The sequence below is a fragment of the Petaurus breviceps genome, unplaced genomic scaffold (genome assembly GCF_028583685.1).
Source record: "Petaurus breviceps papuanus isolate PSGF00001 unplaced genomic scaffold, PetGlider_PUasm1.0 189, whole genome shotgun sequence".
Lineage (NCBI taxonomy): Eukaryota > Metazoa > Chordata > Mammalia > Diprotodontia > Petauridae > Petaurus > Petaurus breviceps.
Window position 1 is genome coordinate 25,650,816 of NW_027185809.1, and position 9,491 is coordinate 25,660,306.

The window sequence follows — 9,491 nt, forward strand, 5'->3', positions numbered from 1 at the left end:
GATCAAATGAAACAATAATTGTAATGTCCTTAACATGGTGCCTGGCACATAATCAAGCACTGTGTAAATGTTAGTTATTGCTATTATTATAAGAGCCTGGTGATACAAAGATTAAAAAAAGACAAAATCCATGATCTCTATCAGATTTCAGTCCAAAAAGAAGGATGCATCATCTATACAGATAAAAGTTAGAATGTGATATGGGTGGGAAAAAAAAGGTTTAGACAACATACTAAAAGAGCTGAAGAGAGATAGATCACTTTCAGTTAGGGCAGATCAAGACCACTGGGCAGTACATTCATTTAGTCAATCACAAAGTCTGTCTTCCAAATGGAGATTAGTTCCCAATCATAAACAAAGTACATTCATTTGGGCAGTCACAGAGCACAAAAATGTCAAAAGTTTCCCACCCCTGGATCACAACTGAATTACAATTATCATTAGTTAATTCCAAGCACCTTCTCAAAAGGGGCAGTAGAGAGCACAAAGGCCATCTACCCCTGAGCTACATACAACAAGGTTAAGATATTATTGCAGCATTTGATGCCCAAAAAAAGGTCTTTTCATCTTGACCTGAGGCAAGAGTTCTCAGCAATCTCTGTTCCTGGGGAGACAAAGCTTAACAAGGCCACAAGATACATTGCCAGTGTCCTCATTAATTAATTCTCTGACTGCAGAATAGTACTAGGACCCCTGAACACATCAGCAAGATGCTCTTCTAGGATTTCTGTAAGCATACAACAAGAAAATCCTTCTTCAGGGCTTCTGAACCAACAGCAAGGTTCCACAACCTCTGCAACAACAGTATTGGCCTTCACCAGTGGATGCAATTCACTCTCTGTCTACAGAACAGTTTCAGGACCCCTGAACCAACAGCAAGGTTCCAAGACCTCCTTCAACAGCAGATGAATTTGGCAAAACAACATCAAAACAGACAGACAAAGTACCAGCATCCCAGCCATGACTCCTCGGTCCTTGGCCGTTCCGGGTGGCAACTCTCAAAAGTCCTGGGCAGCTTGAACTGGCCCTCAGCAATCCTCTCTCTCTCTCTGCCTCCAAGATGCTGCTTCCAAAAATTCTTCTGCCTCTCTTCCTCTGCTTGTGTGTCTCCAAATCCACAGAACCAGCTCCTCCCAGTTCAGCCCTCTCTTTTCACGTCAACAAGTCCATCCCACAAGTGGGATTCACAAGCTCTGGGTTTTAACACTCAACCCAAAAACCAAGCCAATATAGGGGGATCTTTAAATCACAAGTGGGATTCACAAGCTCTGGGTTTTAACACTCAACCCAAAAACCAAGCCAATACAGGGGGATCTTTAAATTCCATTCCTATTACACCTTGCAAGTATCCCTCTCTAAGAATGAATAATCTAGCTAATTAGTATCAGTGGAGAATTAATAAATTTAAAAGAACTTATGAAGTCTTACTAAGTGAAAACTACTGTGTTTAGGTCTCAACTATAAATAGAAAAGTAGAGGTAGTCTCTGCTCTCAAAGATGGTAATGCATCTTCTTTAACATTATTTCCATTGATAAAATCATGGTTGTTCCTGATTTTGAACTGTTTGACAGTGCCAAGGACTTTATTGTCAAGAACTTTCTGGGTCTTGGGTAGCTTTGGTTGTTGAGATTTTAGCATTTTCAAAAGCAGTTGTCAGGTCACATCTCCATTGGGGTTATTTCCTAAGATGATGGATACGAGAGCTGGTCTGGAAGCAGAATTAGTGGTCTGGAGAATTGTGCTAATTCAAAGCTCTTGGACTTCCCTCCCCTTTTGGTAGCAGTTGGTCAGCCAATGGTATTAGAAATGGTAAGGAGTAATGGCCCTTTCTCCATAAAGTTTCCTTCCCAAAGTGATGGCTGTGGACCCCCAGATTGGAAGTAGAGCTGGTGGTATGGAGAGCAGATTGTACTTCCAGGACTCTTCACTTCAGGTTCCTGGGCTGGTTCCACTGAAATCTGAGGGCAGGTGGTGGTCCAAAGGCAATTGTCTGACTCAAATGGCAAATGCTGCTTTCTGTCTATCCATAAGGATGCCTTGTTGTTTCATGGGGGCAAGCATACTGGTGGGGGTTCACAGGCTATAGCTCTAGAAAAACAAGCCTCAACCCATCAGGGATATTATTAGAGTCCTGAGAGGACATGGTAGCCACCCTCTTGGGATCAAGACTGCAATGGGAACTCAGAGAGTATCACCTGCACATGTGCTTCACTAAGTATTTTTTTTAGAAAAAGCACAGTATGAAAACAATTTCAGTTTGTGTGCCCTAGTCAGTTCCTCAAGTCATAGAGGTAGAGAAAGTCTATGAGGAACTTGCTTTATTCTTAAGTCATTTTTTCAATTGTGTCTGACTCTTTGTGACCTCATTTGGGATTTTCTTGGCAGAGATAACTGTAGTGGTTTGTCATTTTCTTCCACAGTTTATTTTACAGAAGAGGAAACTGAAGCAAACAGAATTAAATGACTTACCCAGGGTCACACAACTAGGAAGTGTCTGAGGACAGATTTGACCTTAGGAAGATGAGTCTTCCTGACTCCAGGCCCAGCACTCTATCCAATGTGCCCCTTAGCTGCCCTAAGAACTTGCTAAGACCCTCCAAATTAAGTCAGCTTACACCCTGATACCTGATAAGTTCAACTCAAAGGTGGGAAAAAATGAGGTGGAGGAGAAATATATGGAAACCTATGCTTAAAGAGAACTAAATGAGAGAGGCCAACAACTTGGGAGTTCCTTGAGAGCAATGACTGTCTTTTGTATCCCCAGTCTTCCTTTACATCCTCAGTGCTTAACACATTGGCTAGCACATAGTAGGTGATTAATAAATGCTTATTGACTGACTATACAGAAGTTTCTCATTTCTCTGTCATGAATACTTTCTTAAGGCAAGCACCAGATAATGCCACAAAAAATGAAATTGACTATATCTTAATAGACAGGAAAAGACATATTGTTGACATGATATTTAACCTTGAGTCAGTTATCTGAATACAATCAAACCATCAATTTGTCAGTGGTACTCTCAAAATTTGTTGTTAAAAAAAAAGAAAGAGTAAAAATAAATTAATTAATTTTTAAAAAAAGAAAAAGAAAGAATAGAAATTGAAAAAGAGATATAGTGCATGATTAAAAGGGTATATAACTCTGAATTACTGTAATAAGTTACTGAAAAATAAAAAATGGGAAATAGACAAAAACAACAAGAACATCAATGACAGAAATTCATCCATAAGTTAAATTAATGTAATTGCCATAGCAAGGAGACAAAACAAGCCCAGAAATTTCTTTATTCAGAATACATCTGACTTACTTGCTAAAAAGAGAGAGGTAACTGCTAAAAGCAACACCAGGTTAAAATAAAGATTTCTTTGTAAAATCTCACAAAGAACAATGATGGAAAATTATGACTAGCATAGTCTCAGAAAACTGAAAGAAGCAGTGGAAGGAAAAATCAGATTAAAGAAATCATGGCAACTAAGCAAAGTTTTCCTAAGGGTATTCTGGTATTCAAGAAGGAAAATATAAGCACGATAATAAGAAGTAGAAAAATGGAAAAGATCTGGAGGAAAAAAAAAGAAAACATATCAACAAACTGATTTCTCAATCACCATACGTGGATCCTATCATCAAAATTCCTAAGATGCTCATAGAGTATGTAGACATAATACTAAAAGGAACAAAGATGAGAAAAGCAGCCTTGTTAAACATTTATGTATGAAGGACATTATACCAGGAGTAATACAATTGTGAGAACAGTGAGGAACTGATACACAAGGTATATGACAGGAAGAAAGATACCAAAGTTATGAGCAAAATCTTGGACATTACTAACCAGAAAAGGGTGAACAACTGAACATCAATAGCTATTGACCCTATATTCCTATTCTCATCTCTATATAAAACTTTTATGAGTCATCTAGATAAATTAAAGGCAGCCTTAAAGAAAGCATAAGTTGTAAACAAACTGTATTTCACAAGCAACATTTAGCAATGGATTACATTTTTTATCGGCTCTAAATTAACTAAAAGATGTAGAGAATGTAAGATTCAACTGCACCTATTTTTGTTGATTAGGGAAAAAAATGATTCAGCAGAACAAATATCACCTTGTAGACTTATTTTTATAGCAATGAATTGCCAATTTAATCATCAAGATCCTTCAAAATTCCTTGGAAAATATAACAGCAGAAATAACCCTGATATCAATGGCACTCTTATGATAAATATCAACTGAGGCATAAAACAGAAAAATATATTCTCCAAAAGTATTCACCACTGTGATGGGAGACATTCAGCAGAGTCCAGGTAGAGGAGAGATGCCTTTTGAATAGTGAGTTCATATCCTCTTTGGAGATGACTTTGTATATAAAACCCCAAGAAATTGCAGAACCTCCTGGAAGGGAGTCATAATTACTCCAAGGAAGTTCGTCCTCTCCATTCATACAGAAAAGCCCAAGTGAGAGAATGCCAATAGTCCAGATTTCACATGCATCTGAGTGCTTACCCTATAGAGCTTGCCCAACAGTATGGAGATCTGAAACAGATAATTCAGTTGAACAATGAGCTGGGCCCAGAAATGAAAAGGAGAAGGTGAGCACCCTAGATTGCTTTCCAGAAATTACAATGCTCTTTTACAGACACCAAGTTTCACATAAAAGCAAAGGCCCATGTTGTCAACAATATTTCACGGGTGCCACTAATATGGATGTGGAACACCATGGCCTCTGAAGAGCTATAAGATGGACAGGAGCAGGCTTCTGTACATATAAGCCACGAGGAATTCTGAAGAATAGGAATAATGAATGTCATAAAACAAATGTAGGATAGGAAAAGACAGTCTAGTAACATGGAAAGAGAAAGGGATGACTGATAGACTGTCAGAGAGCTCCATTAGCAAGGAAGGTCTTTCACATATTGAAAATTGTCTTGTTGTCAATTTTGGGGAGAATATGGACAAGAAATAGGTACTACAGCTATTATTATCTCCTTTTCATATATAAGGAAACTGAGACTCAAAGAGGATCAACATCACAAAGCTAAAAGGGGCAGAGGTGGAATTCAGACATATCTTTCTGAAACCAGGTTCAGCAGAATGTTTGCTGTCTACCATACCATACTGCTTCTCATGCTTAGCACCTGACAGGTTTCTTTTTAAATTTTATTATAAACTTGACAAACATCAACAGGCCCGAACATTGCCAAACACAAAGAACAGAAAGAAGCGGATAGGGTATAATACTGAGAATCTCTTTTACAGACAGCCTGTGTTTTTGCATTTCATACAGCAGTACTAACACTGTTTGGCTTGACTCTGGCCCCTACTGAACTTCCTGCCTCTCTGTTTTTTTCGTTGTATTTTTAAAATAGCCTGTGTTGCATAAATTCATTATGTCTCCTCAGATTTCCCTCAAATTCTCTTTTTCATCGTTGCTTACAATGTAATAATGTTCTTCATATTCAAGTTCCATAAATTGTTCAGCCATTCTCCCAAGTGGTGGCTATCCACTCTTTTTGCTTAAAACAAAAAGTGCTGCTATATTGTACAAGGAAATGAGCAGAACCAAGAGAACATTGCATACAGTAATAGCAATATTGTTTTAAAAATTACTTTGAGCAAATAAGTTATTTTGTCTATTATTAATACCCAAATTAACTATAAAAGACATATTAACTATAATAGACTATGAAAGACATATGAGACCAGAGAAAGAACTGATAAATAGAAATATGTATAAAATAATTTTATACACACACACATCTATTTCTGTCTAATGGTAACCTTCTCTAGGGCAGGGGGGAAGGAAGGAAAAAAAATTCACATGATAATTTTGTTGAAAAGAATAGCAAGTTGTACATTTTAGATTTTCAGTTTCATGTATAGTCATCTTCTTTTTACTCAGTGACCCCCTGGAAATCTACTTTCTTTAACCCTTTAATTTTTTTTAAATTCTCATCATTTAAATATTTATAAAAAAATTTTAAATGACACATTTTAAATTTGATAATTTATTGAAAATTTTTGGAGTTTTTCCTGAATTCAAATTTTGATGATGCAATAGTATCATGTAATTGTATAGTATTGTATTGTAAACAAGTCATTACACACACATATTCCTGCTGATGCATGCTGGATTTCCCAACAATATGCAACAGGCTCACCTACCAGTACTTGTTTGTTAAGACCTGTTGGCAAACTTGACCACTGATGGACTAGAACTTGCATTTTGTGTGTTTGTTTGGAAAATATTGTAATCACTACAACTTTAACTCTATTACTCAACAGATGAAGCATGTACAAATGGTTTTTCAAGATTTTCTTATGTTTTCTTCTTTTCTTCTACCATCCCCTTATTTTTATTGAACACTCCCCAATTGCACCTGAGGCTACTACCTGAACCCCATCATTCCAGCACTGCCCCAGGGGATGGAATCACCCACTTTGGGAACCTATGGCACAATCATCTTTTTTTCTATTCCACTATGTTATGGAAATGCTTGTTTTATTTCTTAAGTTCAAAATAAATTTTTTAATTTTAAAAAAGAAAAAAAGTGCTGCTATAAACATCTTTGTACAAATGGATCTCTTCACTCTTTCTTTGATCTCTTAATATCATATACCCAGAAGTGATAGTACTGAGTCAAAGACTACTTTGTGCTTATTGTGAAGTTATTATTTTCTTGAGGCAGCTGGGTGGCAGATAGAGCAATGGACCTCAAGTCAGGAAGACCTGGGTTCAAATTTGACCTCAGACACTTACTAGTTGTGTGACCCTGGGCAAGTCACTGAAACTCCATCTGACTCAATTTCTTCCAATATAAAATGAGAATAATAATAGCACCTACCTCCTGGAGTTGTGAGGATCAAATGAAATAATGTTTGTAAAGTACTTAATACTGTCTTAATAAATGCTTGCTCCCTTCTAACAACCCAGAACACCACGGATTAGTCTTAACTCAAAGTATTTTTTCCACTATTTTCAATGTTTCCTTCTATTTGTTCCCATTTCCAGCTCTACTTTCTGCATTAGGACTTTGTTCCATGGCCACGCCCCACCTCCTCCCATACTCTTAAATAGGATGAGCAAAGCCCTCTTTGCTCCTGTCCCTTCTATAGTCAGAATGTATGCTGTAGCAATTCTGTGTGGTGTGATTCCAGATGACTGATGATAAAAACATGTTACCAACCAATCTGCTGTCAGAGAGGCGACAGAGTCGAGATTGAGAGACGTTTTCAGATATGGCCAATGTGGGAATTTGCTTTGCTTGACTATGCATATTTGTTAAAAGGGTTTTATTTTTCTTCTTTTCCAGTGAGGGTGGGGGCGGATGGGGAAGAAGACAGAAAGGAGTGCAGATAGCAATAGCATTGGCAAAAAAAAAATAGAAAAAGAAAACAAAAAGAAATGAAAGTCATTGGAACTTTTTCTTTAAATGCACAAAAGAGAATAGAAGGAAATAGACAAACAAGGAAATAGACAGCTATGAAAGTTATGTGGTGAATTCATTTTATGCAGTTATCCCTTCCACATCACAATTTTCCCCATCATAGTTTCAATATATCACTGGTTGGCATAAGAAATTAAATAGGAATTTTGGAGGAGTTTTGCAGAAGCTGCTTAGGATACACAAAGACCAACAGATAACACAGAAAAAGTTGAGGAACTCAGAAATGCATAAAATATATGTATAGTATAATATCAACAACATATTTTATCTCTTAGTACTATAAAAATTCAGGCTTCTTTTCTGGTATGAAGGGAGGGCCAAACAATTTTATATGAATTTTCCAGATGCAGGGGAGGGAAGGGGAGGAAACAGGGAGGCACGCACGCTCCCCTAAACCCTAAGATGTGGGAGGGATAACTGTAGTACTTATAAGAAAAACAAGTTATATATAATTTTAATAGTAGAATTCCATGTAGAACCCTTTTTTATGTACTTCTTTGTATACGGAGATGCTCACTGTATTTGATGCTGATTAGGCTCAGAATAAAAAAATAAAAGAAAAAAAATATGGATGAGGTGTCTTGATCCAGGCCTTCCCTCTGCCACAATCCTTTACTTCTACTGGTGTCTTAATGTAGGTGCTGGCATCAGCTCTTCTCTGTCTCCCTCCATTGCATACCTCCAACCAGGAGCTGATTCTGTCCCTTGCTGGAGACCAGACAGGCTCCAAATAGTTGTTGGGAATTAAACTGACCTTAAATCTTCAGCAAAGCCCCTCTAGACCTTGAATGTGGGCAGGAGTCAGTCTTGTCTCTTACTCTGTCTCTAAGGGATCACTGTCTGGCCTGTATCCCTAGGTAGTGGTAACTGGGCTGTTTCCTCTACTGCTGCTCCAAGAGAACAAAGTTGAGATCCTGCTGACCTTAGACCCTAACAAGTTTCTTTGAGCAATAAATGCCACATTTGAATGGCAGGAACAAAATGGAAAACATATTTTGTTACATTTTAAAAGATATATATATATATATATATATATATATATATTAAAATATACAGGATGAATATGCTGAGGTCTATCCCACATGTAAGTGAGGTTGCTTTTTCTTTAAAAGCTACTGAAGGGGCAACTAGATAGTACAGCTAGGTAGCACACAAGCATTGGAATTAGAAGGATTTGACACTGATCCTGGGCAAGTCACTTAATCACCACTGCCTCCAAAAAAAAAACCCAACTTATTAAAAGGATCCTTCAACCCTGACTGGTTCAGAGGACTAAAGACTCAGGCTGTTTATATCTTTTCTGGTGGAGTGAGAGCCAAACAACCTTAAGGACCGTCAGATACTCTCTGTTGCTTGACGGGCAGACCACAAAGGACAACTCAGTTCAGGGAGCTTTGCTTATCTCCAGATGTCCTTGTTAAATATCCTTCTCTTGCTATGACTAAGAACATTTTCTTTTGGCAACTGTTCAATGACCAATGAAAGTCTCATTCAATTCCAGTATTGAACATAAAGTACCAGGAGAGTGGCCTGAGTCGGGACCAGCTCAGAACAACACAATCAAATAAATGACCAGGAGAATGACTGACACATAATTAGGTGGTTTAAAGTTTGGCTCTTTGCAGTTGTTTTCTATAACTATTCTCCTTTAAGTTGGCACTTGGAATTTAGAAAAATATTGCTATTAGATATTAACATTTAAAATTAATTATATTTTTGCTGGAGAGAATAATAATAATAGCTAGCATTTATAAGTGGTTTAAGGTTCATGAAGCACTTTAACACATGTCAACTCATATGATCCTCACAACAACCCTGTGAAGCAGGTACTAATATTATAAGTTTTTCCAGATGAAGAAATTGAGTCACAAAATGACTTGTCTGGGTCACACAGCAAGCGTCTGAGATAGAATTATAACTTCCTAACTCCAAGTCCTGTTATCTAGACCCTGCACCTTCTTATTTCTTCTCTATATACTATTTTATGGTCCCATAAAGTTACTCCATGAGAGCAGTCAGAAAAGTAAATAACAAATATCATTATTA